The sequence below is a fragment of the Octopus bimaculoides genome, chromosome 2 (assembly GCF_046866305.1).
Source record: "Octopus bimaculoides isolate indiv1 chromosome 2, ASM4686630v1, whole genome shotgun sequence".
Lineage (NCBI taxonomy): Eukaryota > Metazoa > Mollusca > Cephalopoda > Octopoda > Octopodidae > Octopus > Octopus bimaculoides.
In genome coordinates, this window is record NC_142929.1 from 176494393 (window position 1) to 176510059 (window position 15667).

The following is a 15667-nucleotide window of genomic DNA, read 5'->3' on the forward strand; positions in this document are numbered from 1 at the left end:
GTGCTGCACGGAGGGAGAGGCACCCTTTGTTACAATTCTAAGTTTCCTGTTACCGTTTTCCACAGTAAAAATTGATTAAATTAAGTTAGATGTGCTGAATAATTTTTTTTCCACCTGTTAGTAAATCGAAACCCATCCATTCATTCATACATACATACATGCATACATACAATATTAATTACATAGTGTTTAGCTAGAAAAAATAAATAAATAAATAAATAAACGTTCTGATGGCCTATCTGTTTTGTTTTCCTTATTTTTTTCACGTTTTGATATTTACACACATACGTCAAGATTTAGTTTTACTTTGCAAATTAAATTACGCAAAAAAGCAGAACTTCAGTGGAACTCCTTTCTGATCAAACTCCCAACAAATAAATTATCTCTTTGATAATCAACGAACTTCAGAACAGATCAGATTTACACTGAATATCTCATCATCAGATTGAAATATGTAATGATATAAGCAACGGCGTTACACATTATTCAAATGCAATTGATATAAAAACTTTTATAATGTATCACTTAAAGCAAATTTTGCTTACACATTCAAACGACAATGAAAGGGGAAAATAAATTCTTTGAACGTGACAGTTTTTTTACTTTCTTTTTTTTTTTTTTTGGAGTAACACAGCAAATACTCCTTCTTCAGTGAGTGTATGCACCGTTTATGCATATACACTTACTAGATTATGTAAATTCAGTTTCTTTACGGTTTTTTTTTTTTTTTTTTTTTTTTTTTGCTGTTGTTTTTTTAAGATAGTGAAGATGTCAATTCTATATGTTCTTGCCGAAAGGGTGCCAAAAATAACGGTAAGGAAATGTACTATTATAATATTTTTCTCTTTCTACTAGAGATATAAGGCTCGAAATTTACGTGGGAAAGGCTAGTCGATTACATCAACCCCAGTATTTGACTGGTACTTATTTTATCGATCCCGAAAAAATGAAAGGTAAAATCGACCTCGGCGAAATTTGAATTTGGAACGTAAAAAAGAAAGAAATACCGTTAAGCACTCTATCCATCATGCTAACGATTCTGTCCGCTCACCGCCTTCAGTCTACTATGACAGTTTTGGTTTCTAATTTTGGCACAAGGTCAGCAATTTCGGGGAAGACAGTAAGCCGATTACATTGAACACCGGTACTCAACTGGTACTTATTTTATCGACCACGAAAGGATGGAAAGCCAAGTCAACCTCAGCGGAATTTGAAATCAGACATACGAAATTCCGTTAAGCATTTTGTTCGGCGCGCTAACGATTCTGCTAAGCTTGCCGCCTTCGCGTACTATAACATTAATAGAAAATGTTCACACCTAAGTAATATTAATAATTTCAGGAGATACATTCAAAGCCCTATCGAATTACAAATATCTTCATTTTATCATATTTGCAGGAAATGTTTCTCTTAGATTGAAAACTGATTCAAGTTGTTGATTAGCTATGGTCCCTTTTAAAAATGGAGTGCATTTATTTTTGTTCTTTTACTGCTTGCAGTCACTGCGTAGTGATCATCCTGAGGCGCCAACTTCAAGATTAAAATCGATTATATCGAGCATGATGCTAATATGCTATGCAGAGTTTAAATTCACAAAGTGAAAAAAAATGTAACTAAATGCTATAAGATATTTTCTCCGTCGCTCTACCGATTCTGTACCTATTCACCTCATCTGATTCTAATAATCCTAGCACATGAACAATGCATTCTTTTATAATTTCCACGTAGGTAAATAGCTTACTTTTTCCAAGAATATAAGTTACTCTATGAATTGTTTCCATGATTTCAATTGCTAACATTATTTATGCTTGGTAGGTAGCATCTTTTTAGGTGTAGATTTGGGTATTCTCTTTCCAATTTAGAATATCTGCGATCTTTACATAAAGAAGATAATGTTGATGTGCATTGTATTTCTTCAGTGTTGCAAAAACAGAATTGCCGAATAAACACATCAGTTCATCTTCCATAGCAATACCAATAATGCTGCAGTATTAATTCTTCGTAGAATGTTCTTTTCTGTGTTCATCTAATGTTCTTCTCTTATTTATGGACTCGACTGCATAAACAATAAACACTTTTAGAAAATTGTACAAAGATTGAGTTTGAAGATTCAAAGCCAAAGAAGATAAATACTTAAAACTGTCGGAGAATGGTACTCAGATGACATTTGGATTTGCCAACATTCTATAATCACTAAATTTTGGTGTCTAACACAAAAGAGCATAACTGACTACTCTGATTATTGCAATCCATGTTGACAGTAATCGGTTATTGGTCAGTAATTGATTACTTTTGGTGATCGATACTCTTGAGACTTCAGGAAACTAATACAAGGGGAAAGAATAATTTCTTTTGCAGAAAATACGTTCAAGATTGTGTGTGAGCGATCGTGTGTGTGTGTGTGTGTGTGTGTGTGTGTGTGTGTGTGTGTGTGTGTGTGTGTGTGAAAAAGGATCAATGGTCCTTCCCGAGCGTTTGGCTCATAAAGCCAGTTTCCCAGATTCTGTGGCGTATATATTCAACCCCTGGACGAGACACCGATCTGTCGAAGGATTACTCATTTTTACCAGCTGAGTGGCCTGGGAAAACGTGAAATGAAGTGTTTTGCTCCAAAGCACAACTTATCACCGGGTCCAGGAATCGAAACCTCAATCTTACGATGAAGAGTGCAGCACCCCTAACCACTATGCCACGCGCCTTCACATGTGTGTGTGTGTGTGTATTTCTATATAAATAATTATTCATTTTAATGAGGAATAATTAGAGATGACAGATGAGATTGTGTTCATGTCTGTCTCAAAACTATTAACAGTGTTTGTGAAAAGAATTCTATACTGATGCAAGTGATTTACCGACTTTAGATGGTAGATACAATTTTAGGTGCCACATCTAATCTGTCATTTGGTTTAACGCATGCATTTGGCCTTTGTATGCCTTTAATGGCGTCCTCTCTATTGCAAACATTTGCACCATGTTTATTCCAAGGATAAATCGATATCCCGATGCACTGCACCTTTCCCCATGCCGAATCACTGTTTGTAAGAAGATACACAAAGAAACAGCTTTCCAGCAGAGACTCGCCATCAAACACGACAGGGCGCAGGCCTAGTGAGTAACGTCTCGGAAGGTTACTCTATTTTCTGGCAATCCCCTCTGCATATAATGACTTCTAATAAGGCTACATTATGAATTGCAACCTCTGAGTCGTAATTTTTTTTTTCTGCCTTTACCCCTTTCGCTCTCGAATGTCCTGTAATTCTCATGGACGCTGCCCTTTTCCTCAGGCTAGCTAACCATAGAGTTTATAATAGTTTAAAATTTAAGCAAAAATAATGCATTTATATGGAATCGGAATAAAATTCTGAAACGGTAATGCCTTTGACATGGGCTTAAATCAAAATATATTGTGAATCAAGAACTAAAAACATCTCGAACTGGTCTGCGTTTATTGTAATGGCTTCTTTGTGTGAAAGAGGTGCATATTCTGCTATATCTAATCTGCAATATTACTTATACTTATTTTATCAATATTCAAGAGATGATGAGCAAAACTAAGTCTGCCTGCATTTTAACGCAGTACAGTTAGGTATCAAAATTTTTGAAGAGAAAAGTGAACTCAACTGGCTTTAATCGAAATTCGGCTGCATGAATGTCTTGTAGTGCACCATGACGGTCATAATGATGTCCTCTCACAAGTCATATAGCCAGTTTCTGCAAGTGAAAAGTATGCTCGACTGAAAGGAAAACATGCCAACTCCAGTATTTATTATTGCAAATAATTAGATTAAAGATTTACATTTAAACACATTGAAGCGTCCGACATAAAGAATGAATAAAGTCAGATATCGGTTTTCATATAAAAGTTTATCTGACTCATATACTCTTTATATCTGCACGATTCGCTTTGTTGAATGTAAGCATGTATTTATCCTTCAATCCTAAATTAGTAATCCATAAATATGGTTTAAAATTAGTTTATTAGTTAGTTACTTGAAGGCTACTTGATGTTACACACTATTTAACAATGTTTCCCTTTAATGCTAAGTCAGCGATCGATAAATCTTGATTTCATAATTAGTTGGTATAGTAATAGTTATTAGAAGGTTACCCGGCGTTGCCAAGTAAAAAAGCACTCGTAGTTTAAACTTTTCCAGTTCCTCTTTCTTTTGTCTTTGTTACTGTATTTTTCATTCCCAAACGGAGAATGAGAATTATGGAAACTCTCCAGGAATACGTTATTTCAAACGTATTGTTTTAATTATTTGTAACATTTTCTTTTACTTCTTCAATTTTTATTTCCAGTTCATTAACCCACTATAAAAGAAATATCGCAAATACATTCTAGTCGTGCCAATCCGGTCGATATATCTTTAATATATGCATGCATAAGCATACTTGTGTGTGTGTGTGTGTGTGTGTGTATATATATATATATATATATATATGTATATATATATATATATATATATATATATATATACATACATGCACACACACACGCGCACACACGCACACACGCACGCACACACACATACACACACATACGCGCGCGCGCGCGCGCGCGCGCACACACACACACACACACACACACACACATACACATACATATATATATATATATTATGCAAGAATAAAACGAGAGAATACTTCAGGACATCGTTACACCTGTTCCAATAGCGTGTTTATTCCGAATACGAGTACAAATGTCTAACATAGTAGGTAACATTACGTAAATTCGTATTGTTACATTTCTTCAGGCGATATTTCGTCGCATATCTTCCAAGTATTTTGACAATGTATGACAGTTCTCAGGGGAAGCAAAATCCTTCTTGTTTTGTTACGTTTTGTTGTAAAACATAGCAAAACGAGAAAAATTCTACATATGGTGCAGATACTGAAATTGGCAACCAATCAAACTTCTTGACTTCACATTGAACCAAAGTAGTGTATGCTTTCTTTAAAGGGGAGTGGTTAGATAGTCAAGCTCAGTGGTTCTTAACCTGGGTTCGATCGAACCCCAGGGGTTCGGCAGGAGTCAAGACACACACATTATAGCCCGGTTCACCCTAGCAATGTCGGTCCATTTTTGTTGGCCGTCAAAAACTCGGCTGCCGACAATTTGGCAACACACGATTTTTCTTCGCCGTATTAGATTACAAATATTTAGTTGCTTAGTAAAATTTTGTTACACAGAATAAATTTTCATGATAAACTAGTTTATTAAAAAATAAATTACGAGGATGCAAGATTTAATTTTGAAATATTAATTTATAAATAAATAAAACATTTTAAAGAGCAAAGCAAAAAATCGGCTCAGTTTTATGTGTGTGTCCGTTCTGTGCAGCCCACTCGTATTATTTGTGACATCACGTCTCGCTGGCCACCACTGGCTACAGCTCATCACGTCACATCATTTGGCTTTGATATGTGCTGCAGGGAACTTGGTGCACTCAGTAGTCGACATGTGGCTGTTGTGATTGTACGTCATTTGTGATTTTCTTTTCATCTTTCAAACTATTCATACTATGTCGATCAAAAAAAGAAAGCGGTTGGACAAACACGTACAACATGGATTCACTTGTATAAAGGAATGTGATGGGAGTCAGCGTCCTCAATGAGCAATTCTGGTCTAGCACCGGCAAAACTAAGGGAACACTTCTTAAAACTGCATGGAGATTGGAAATACAAGACCACAACGCTCGCTGAATTCAAGGTGAAGGGAACTAATCTGAAAATGCTAATCTGCTTCTTCTCGGCTTTGTACCCATCGACAAACCGACCCTCACAGCATCGTTCGAAGTTGTGTACCTGATCGCAAAGCAAGGCAAACCACACACCATTGGTGAGACACTCGTAAAACCAGCTGCGTTGAAGATAGCGAATACCATGCTGGGAAAACTGCTGAAGTTGTCCCAAATTCCTCTTTCAAATGACACTATCCGCAGCAGAATATGCGACATGAGCGATGACATCTTGGGTCAAGTAGTTGCAGATCTGATTTCAAGCTCAGCACAATTCAGCCTCGACGAGACCTCCAACGTTTCCAATCTAAACCAGCTTGTTGTATTTGTGCGCTATGTGAAAGACGACGTGATAAAGGAAGATTTTTTTTTTTGCAAGCTTCTTACAACAACAACAAAGGCAGCCGATGTAAAGAAACTTGTAGATGACTTCTTCAGAGACAACGGGCTTTCGTGGTTTCTGTAGTTTGTTCGGACGGAGCTCCAGCCATGCCGGGACAACACTCTGGCTTTGGAGCGCTGGTGAAATCCGATGCACCACACATCATTGTTACGCACTGTGTTCTGCACAGGTATGCATTGGTAACAAAAACTTTGTCTCCAAAACTGGCAGAAGTATTAAAAATTGTAGTTGAATGTTATGAAGCACCGCATCTCCAAAGAGTTGTGTAATGAAATGGGCTCTGAATTCGAGATACTTCTGTACCAGTCTAACGTTCGGTGGTAATCCCGGGGAGAGGTGCTGAATAGTGTTTTTGCCCTGTTTTTGCGAGAGTAGCAACATTGTCACGCAGTTCATTCTCATTTTGGCGTACATGGTCAATATTTTCGATGCTCTGATTCATCTCAATCGACAGATACAGGGTGGTGGAGTCAACATCATTGAAGCAGAAGAAAACCTGAAGGCATATAAGAAAAAAAAGCTTCCTTTATGGAAACGACGAACAGAGAATGACACCTTCGCAAACTTGTAAGGTCGAAGACGTGTCTGAAATTGGGGGACATTTCTGTACTTGGGGAACTGAAGCAAGTAATTGCCATGCACTTCGATGAGGTCGCAAAGTCTTTCGGCAGCTACTTCCCCGCCAGAGAATCATATCCAGCATGGGTGAGACAGCATTAATCTAACATTTTTTATCTACGAAGCTAGTCAGTTGGCCTTTCAACTAGACCAAAATTTCCGAAACCTGGCGTCGAAACAGGATGTTCACATCTCTATTCTTTAAATAATAGATAAGAAAGATAGTTTTCTCTTAATGCTGTGTATGGACAAGTTACATGTATGTTTAGTTGGTCATACACTCTCGTACACGCTTATCCACGCACACACGCAAACAACTGTCTCGATTATGTATTGACTGCTGATCTGAGCAGTTAAATTACCTGCAATTTTTATTCAGAGTAAACTGTCTAGCCAAGAACAGCAGGGGTGGTTCTATGTTAATTTGCCTAGATATAATCAATCCTTTATATATGTATGTATGTAAGGATGGATGGATGGATGGATATATATATATCGTTTATTTTATTCTTTTACTTGTTTCAGCCATTTGACTGCGGCCATGCTGGAGCACCATATATATATATATATATATATATATATATATTGTGAATATATATATATATATATATATATATATAGTGTACATTTAAACACAAGAGAAACTACCTTTAACAGGCAGCTTTACGCGCTAGAAGAAGCAGTTAAAACGACCAAAACCACATATTTAAGAGCAATTTCGAAGGGAATGAAAAATAAGAACTTTTACTTTATTACTTTTTTACGGTTATACCTAGGTTTCGAATTTTATTTAGCAAATAAAATAATTGGCTAGGCGAAATTCTCATCAGTAACCGCGCCATAACATTAACATATAATTTAGAGACAAATAACACGTGTCTCATCATTATATGTTATAATTTTTCAAACTCACTGCGCAAGCGCAGTTTCAGTCGGCAGCATATGAAAAATGGCGAACTGATCTTCAAAATGCTAAAATCATATACGTAAAATATATAGGGTAGCGAGTTTTTTTTTTAGAAATTTCACTACCAGTGGCCTAGCATGTATAAAAAGTCAATAGACAACATATTCTCTCTCTCTCTCTCTCTGTATATATATATATATATATATATATATATATATATATATATATATATATATATATATATATATATATATATATATAATATATATATATATAATATATATAATAGATATATAATATATATTTATATTTCACAAAATATATTCATGTCACAAAACATGTATAATATTTCAAAAATATTAATATGTGCAGATGTGTGTGCGTGTGGGGGGGGGGGGTCTATATACAGTTGCCCTACAGTATGCATCGTGTAAATCGAGACTCGTGTAAAATGGGGGATATACATTTTCAAGTGTATTATTACTAAAAACAAACAGCTTAAACATATTTATTTATTGAAATAAACAAAAATACGATTTTGAAAACTAAATTATTTGTCTAGCATCTGAGAATTTTATGTGCATTTGTGTGTGTGTGTGTGCGTGTGTGTGTGTGTGTGTGTGTGTGTGTGTGTGTGTGTGTGTGTGTGTGTGTGTGTGTGTGTGTGTGTGTGTGTGTGTGACTTTTTGGTGTACGTATGAGGGTCTGCGGGTTCTTTTCGCTTTCTTTGTAATCAGAAGAAACCAAAAATTGTATGTAATGTGTTGATATAATAATGAACATAATTCTTCCGTTTTGTGGTTTCTAAGAGTCAGATTCGCTCAGATTTTTTTTTATGTCTAAGTGCATATAAACTGAAAAATTTCGTTGTAAAAATGCAGAGACATGTCAAAAATCAATGAACACGCATACGAACACAATTTTAACTGTAGTATTATCTAATTGTATATTGATTTGTTTCTTGTAAGCACAAGTTTGATCATTTATAAAGGAGGTGGGTAGGTAATTGAATCACTTGCGGGATACATTCAGTAAATTCGTTCTTAATCCTCAGGAATCCATATGGTTGGTGTTTATCTTTGAATTATGAGTCATTAAGATGATAAAAGAAAATTCTCTCCTAGGATAACACGCTAGAAAAATCGCAGGTTGCGTTTTTCTGCCGAAAAAATTTCAACTCAAAACTGCAAGTCAACAAAATACGCGTTAACCTCTTAACATACACATTATTATTATTATTTTTTTTTTTTAATTTCCATGCATTAAAATTTTTTCATTTATTTTGAATCTGTATATAAGGAAGAATAAGTACACAAAGCATTTTGGATCAGTTATGATTTATTATGAGGTTACTGATAGAAATGATAGCTAGTGATGATTAATGATAGAAAACGGGAATAACATCATGAATGAAGTATTTGGGGTTAGAAATAAGTGACAGATACCTCAGAGTATAGTGAACGTATATTTTCGTTCAAATATATATTTACTAGACATCTCTGAACGAAAATATACGGGATAATATGTTAAGAGGCTAATTCTAACGCTAACATCGATAAATTATACCACCTTCGGTACATTCTAACCCCTCGGTCTTGGTTAAGGACACACCATTGACTCCTCGGCTGATTTTTCAATACTTAGGTCGTCCTACAGCTCTTTATTGCTTAGATCGTCCTACAGCTTTCCCTGTACGACCCCGGAGTAATGAAAAGCAAAATCAATCATGAACATATCTGAAGGATAATAATTTTGATATGACGAAGCACTCAACCCTGCTCTGTAATTCGTTAGGTACATAACAGACCTGAGTCTAAGGCTATTATAATGCTTGGTATGTCTGTACATTTTTATCGTTACAAGGCAATCTTCAGATTCAAGGGAAAGTGACACTGTAGTATTTAAAGAGACGGGGGTGGATTTTTAAAGAATGTTTATTGACCTTCGATGAATAGATTTTAAAAGTATATATCGTATTCGCGCTGTCTTCTACTATTTGAACAATTCCGTAGAAAGAATGCATTGGTGGTACAGGTGAGAGTAGAAATTCTACATCTATAAGGAATATAAAAAATATTTCTTAGCAAAATTAAATATAAAGAAAAGAAAGCCTAAATTGAAATAGTCGCCATTTCTTTGATAGCAGGGGCATACATTCTGGCTGTATTTTACAATGACTAACAGCTATGTTTTACACTTTATATCATTACACTAATGTATATGACATAATCACAAGTTTTGCAAAGAAAGATCTAAATCTAATTCTGACCAACTAGTTTTTTTTTATATATTTTGCATTTCCTTATCTTCTTTCATTTGTTTGTTTCTTTTTATTATTTTTTTTATTTATTTTTTTTTACTTGTCAACCTGTTATTTATAAGATCATGCGGTACGAGAAATGTTTGGGTTTTTTGTACTTTCTCGTCTATTTTGTTGTTTTTTTTCGTTCTCTCGTTTCATTCTTTTTTATTTTAATACTTTTTTTCTGTTTCTTTATATGTGTGTATGGGTGGAGAGTAAATGCTGACTCTTTAACCAATAAACATTCCACTAAGTGAGAGAGAGAGAAAGAAATAGAAAGAAAGAAAGAAAGGAAAGAGAAAGAAAACTTTCAATCAATTTGTTAAAACCTACAGCTACAATTTTTACCGGATGACGTTGCCTTTAACGTTGCCAGCAAATGTGTAATTATATTATCGCAGAAAGAAAGGAAATAAGGCACCCTGTTTCATTAAGAGCAATTACGGCTCAAAGGAGAGTGGTTGAATCATTTTATCTTCAACTGAAACAAACTCGATAAAAGATTCTTGTAACAAGGTGAAGTAGGCAAGGACGACGAGATACAGTGATGAGACAGAATTCTTCGCAAGACACTTAATCTTCGACACTGAAACAAGATTGATTTATTACAATTCGTTATGTAACGTTATTGTCTGGCGATTACTTACTAATAACAATAATATTTATGATAATTACTATTGCTGAAGGTGGTAGGTCGGTAGAATGGGTAGATCATCGAATTAAACGTGTTGTAGCGTATAATCACGTCCCTTTACACTCTGTATTCAAATCTCACAAATGTCTTCGTCGCCCCTCATCATTTTTGGGGTCTCGATAAAAAATAAAGTAGTCGTCAAGTACTATGATCGATATAATCAGCTATAAAGCCCTCAAGCCGCAAAACTGCATTCATCGTGATCGCCATGGAATTTGGTATCTCTGTAAGTTTCACTAAATTTTTGCTATGTTTCCTCTGAAAGAGATAACGATACATGACATTTAATTCACAGTTTCGAGGAGGAACTCATTCGCAGGATAAAACTGTGCTTTTTCTTTTGATGAGAGTCCTACAGGGCCGTGTCTTCGTTGAACTTTGTGTTTTTTAACTTCATAATTTCATTGAAAAATCATGAATTCTAGGAAGGGTATCATAATGTTTAGCACGGAAGATGGGAGTGAGGTTTCAGGTTATACAAAAAGGAATGGAGATAGGCACTAAAGAATTGCTCAAAACAATGACAATAACAGCCAGATAAAACAAAAACATTGACGTCACAGTCAAAGCTATTATTACGTTATTAACGTCACGCTAAAGACATAAGGATGAAGAAAATTATGTTACCATTTGCATGAAGAACAGAAACAGCAACAGCAGCAGCAACATCAACAACTACAATAACATTAACAACAATGACAATAGCAACAGCGACAACGGTGGGACTGCGAATCTGTTATCTCTTGCATGCGCAGCTACATGTTGGCCTTCACACTCACTCGAGGGAAAATGGTTATCAGAAATACTAGACGACATCATGGCTCATGAAATGATGACACAGTCGAGGATGTGAGCAGCCTCAGAAAAGCGCTATTTTCTAAAGAAGCATCAGTTTTAGCGAATACTACTACTACTACTACCACTACTACTACTACTACTACTACTACTGTTACTTCTTCTACTACTACTACTACTAGCGTTGCCGCTGCTGCTGCTACTACTACTACTACTATACTAATACTACGTACGAGAAAGCTTCGGGAGCATGCACCTACTGGATGAGGTTGGCGAGTTTGCAGCGCAGCATCTTGTAAGCAAGTCCACGCCATCTAGTGGAAGGATCTGTCGTTGAACCAAACGTCTAGTGAAGGTGCTCGGGATCTAGCTCGGAGTGGACCTCTGGATGGAGAAAAACTAGAAAGTGTTCGCGAGTGAGTTGGTCAGTTACACTCTGAAGAAATGAACTAAGCGAAATCTCTTGAAATATCGAGCGAAAGTTGTTAACTCTTACATCGCTTCGGTCGTCCACTATCGCTTGGCCGTTATGCCTTGTCCCAAGAATCACCTAACTAGATTGAATTGGTTACTCTTTCACGTCTTGTAAGAGGAACAGATTCTACTAGTCAAGAGTTCTATTGTCAATAGCCAGTAGGAGAATGCGTCCAAATGACATCGCAGCAACACGCTATGATGGTACTTCTGCAGAGTTTCTCAAAGAACGACGGTTAGATATTTGGTATCTACAATGTTGCCACGCACTCACTGTACTCTGTTAGCTGGAATGCAATCGGTAGAAAGCTGATCCTCAAATTCTAGTAAAGTTTAGTGGAGGACTTGAGCATCGATAGCCTGTGATTGATTCTGAACGTCGTTGAGGACAGTCTGAACAATCTTTCCTGGATGCCTTTCTGGGGGGAGATTATGGGCGTCTAAAAGTAGTTAACATGGTAGTGCTACAGGGGGAAAAGAGGGAAAGGGAAAAGCATTCTTAATATTAGATGGAAATGTCAGCTGTCCGAGAAGCGCTCAGCGGGTGAAAACCGCACTGCGCGCATTCGTTGCGTTCGTGCATTGCCCGCTTGTGGGCTTGTGTTGAACAACTGTTACCACATGTAAAACGGATCTGTCTATCAGTCGTGTCTGTTATGAAGACCAATTGGCCACCTTCTTTAGGCAAGGAAACGTGGCTAATTCTCCTCTAGCTATGACGAAGGAAGGTGAGTGTGGAGAAGGAGGAACTATCTTCCAATGTGTTTTAGGAAGGTTGGGTGAGAGTAACGAGAGTAACGAGACTAAATAGAGCAATTCTAATTGTACAACTAAAAACAAGGAGAAAGGAACTGGGCGAGGGCACTTTTGATGCATTTGCTGTGTCAAAGTAATCTGGGACTTTGTGTGGGAGATTTTGCCCCCAGAATTAGTCGATGTGGGCTTTACTCCCTCTATTGAAAAATCCTTTCCACTCTAGGCACAAGGCCCGAAATTTGGGGGAACGGGCCAGTCGATTAGATCGACCCCCAGTACTCAACTGGTACTTAATTTATCGACACCGAAAGGATGAAACGAAAAGTCGACCTCGGCGGAATTTGAACTCAGAACGCTAAGACAGACGAAATACCGCTAAGCATTTCGCGCGACATGCTAACGTTTCTTATTTCTTTATTGCTCACAGGGGACTATGCATAGAGGGGGACAAACAAGGACAGACAAACGGATTGAGTCGATTACATCCACCCCAGTGCGTAACTGGTACTTAATTTATCGACCCCGAAAGGATGAAAGGCAAGGTCGACCTCGGCAGAATTTGAACTCAGAACGTAACGGCAGACAAAATACCGGTAAGCATTTCGCCCGGCGTGCTAACGTTTCTGCCAGCTCGAAAAAGGCTTCTGTTGAAAGACTTTTTCTTGTTGAAATTTTCTTTTGTTATCTATTGTTTCTGCTTATTTCGTCTTCTCTTTACTCAGTGTAAACCCTACTGATTTGCAATTCGTCCTTCTGTTGTTCATATCATCTTAGGGTCTTATGGCTAGAGAATTGTAGTGTATTGGTAGAAAATGTATAAAGCGCCAGACTAAATGGATTGCAGTATTTAGTTACGTTTTATGTCATCTGTAAGCACACTTAAATATTTGTAGCTCTGTACCTATGTTAGAAAGGTGATTTGTTGGCAGAATCAGTAGAGTGATAGATAAGGTCCTTTGGAGTTCGATGCACTATAGCATTTTGCCTTTAATTTTCCAAGGTCGATAAAGAATCAGTGAAGTATAGGGAGTCGACATAATTAACTATATCTCTTCCCTTAAAATATGTATACCCTTGTAGCAAACTTAGAAAATATTATTATTACTATTGTGGATGACATTCGATACCAGAATTAGTTTTGTGACGAACATAATACTTTACAGGATTTAGTCTTACCTTTTTACATTTTGAATTCAAATCCCCGTCTTCGACTTTGCTTTTCATTTTATGAGAAAATCCGGATATAAAAAAAAGAAAAGAAAAAGAAACCGACCCTAAATTCATGTTAATGAGTTTGAAACGGACTTTCAATCTAGTTCTCTTTTTGTGGAAGTTTCGTTCCGTATTATACTTTTTCTTTTCCTTTTTCTCATTAAAAAAGTCATGAATAATAATCAATGTATCAATTGAAATAGTTCTTATTGTTTTTATTATAATGCCACCTATTAATAACTATATTATTTTACTTTTCACCTCACTTTTTCATTTTGTTTTTGTTTTGTTTCTTCTCTCTCATGAATATTAATGTCTCGCGAGACTAAATTGTCTGTTTTCGTTGAGCTTAACGATTATATAAACAATAGGTAAGTTAGTGTTAACATTTTTACTGCAGAGAGCGTTAAAAAGCTAATTAGAAATAAATACGGTTAGGGAGAAAAACGTGACATTAGACACTAACTAAATACTTTTTTTTCTTTTCTAGAATGTACGGGAGATAATTTCAAACATTTTTAGGTCTTAATCTGATCCCATCAGCAAAGCTTAGCTATCGTTGTACTTGTTCAAATTGTGGTGAATGAACCACTAAGTAAATGACTTAGGAAAACAAAAGGTGAAGTTAATGTTGACGTAATAAATGTACGGAGAATTAAAAGGCTAACTAAAAATAAATGTTGAAGAAAAAGTCGGTGCCAGTCAATGACTAGAAATAATTTCATTTGCCGAAATAGTGATGAAAGAATCACTAAGTAAATATACAAGACTGTAGATTTATATATGTTGGAAAATAAAATTGTTTTGAAATTAAATAACCTCTGAAATAAGACCTTGTTACCGATGTTATCGTAAGTATTGCACACGTTCATCGGCAAGTTAATGTCGTTGAAATATTGATATTTTAAAACATTTTATTAACATTTACTATTATTGTTCACCAGGAGAGGGCAGCGAGCTGGAAGGAGTTAACACGCCAGGCAAATCCTTAGCGGCGTTTCTTGTGGTTGTATTTATATTCTGAGTTCAAAATCTGCCGAGGTCGACTTTACTTATCATTCTCTCAGGGTCGATCAAATAAATACCAGTTGAACACTGAGGTCGATGTAATCGACTTTCTCCCTCATGAAAATTGCTGACCTTGTGCTAAAATATCTCGCTTAGAGGAAGTTTGAATGTGTGTATGTGTTGCTTAGCTTCAGGTCAGCTTTAAATTTAATAACCGTCCGCATCAGTTATCTCACAGTGTTAAATGGTGGTGGGGTGCGTGCGCGTGTGCGCGCGTGTGTGTGTGTGTGTGTGCGCGCAATTAAAATATAAAACTGTAAAGTGAGCCAATGGCATAAATATAAATATGTTAGAGAAGTGATGTATGAAACGATGTCCAGAAGACATTCTCAGGAAAATCCCTTTTTAGTTAGTGAATTGAAAACAAAAGATAAAAATCCAGCCCTAATCGTTGGCGACTTTCAAGGGAAAAGGGAAGTAATTTCAAGAAACTTAAAGCTTAAAGCTGAGTTAAAACCAACAAAATTAATATACACTCTTACAGGGGATATCTGCTCTCTGTTGGTAGCCACATTTAGTATTTGACGATGTACGAGGTGGTATCAAAGAGATCCTGGACTAGTTACGTTTAATAAAAAATAGCTTATTTACCTAAGTTTTTACATCATCTCCTTAGAAATAGTCACCTTACGCTGCAACACACCGATCCCCTGCTACTTTTGGAATCTGGCCTGAAAATCGTCTTCCGTAAGCTAGT

At 36.3% G+C, this 15667-nt stretch overlaps 1 long non-coding RNA gene across 1 annotated transcript; it reads left to right on the forward strand.

The window, feature by feature from the left end:
* The first annotated feature begins 11265 nt into the window (after positions 1–11265).
* LOC128247123 (uncharacterized) lies at positions 11266–14732 on the forward strand. The gene is made up of 3 exons (XR_008263548.2): positions 11266–12169; positions 13118–13283; positions 14393–14732. It is a non-coding gene; the product is annotated as an uncharacterized LOC128247123 (long non-coding RNA).
* Positions 14733–15667: the final 935 nt, after the last annotated feature.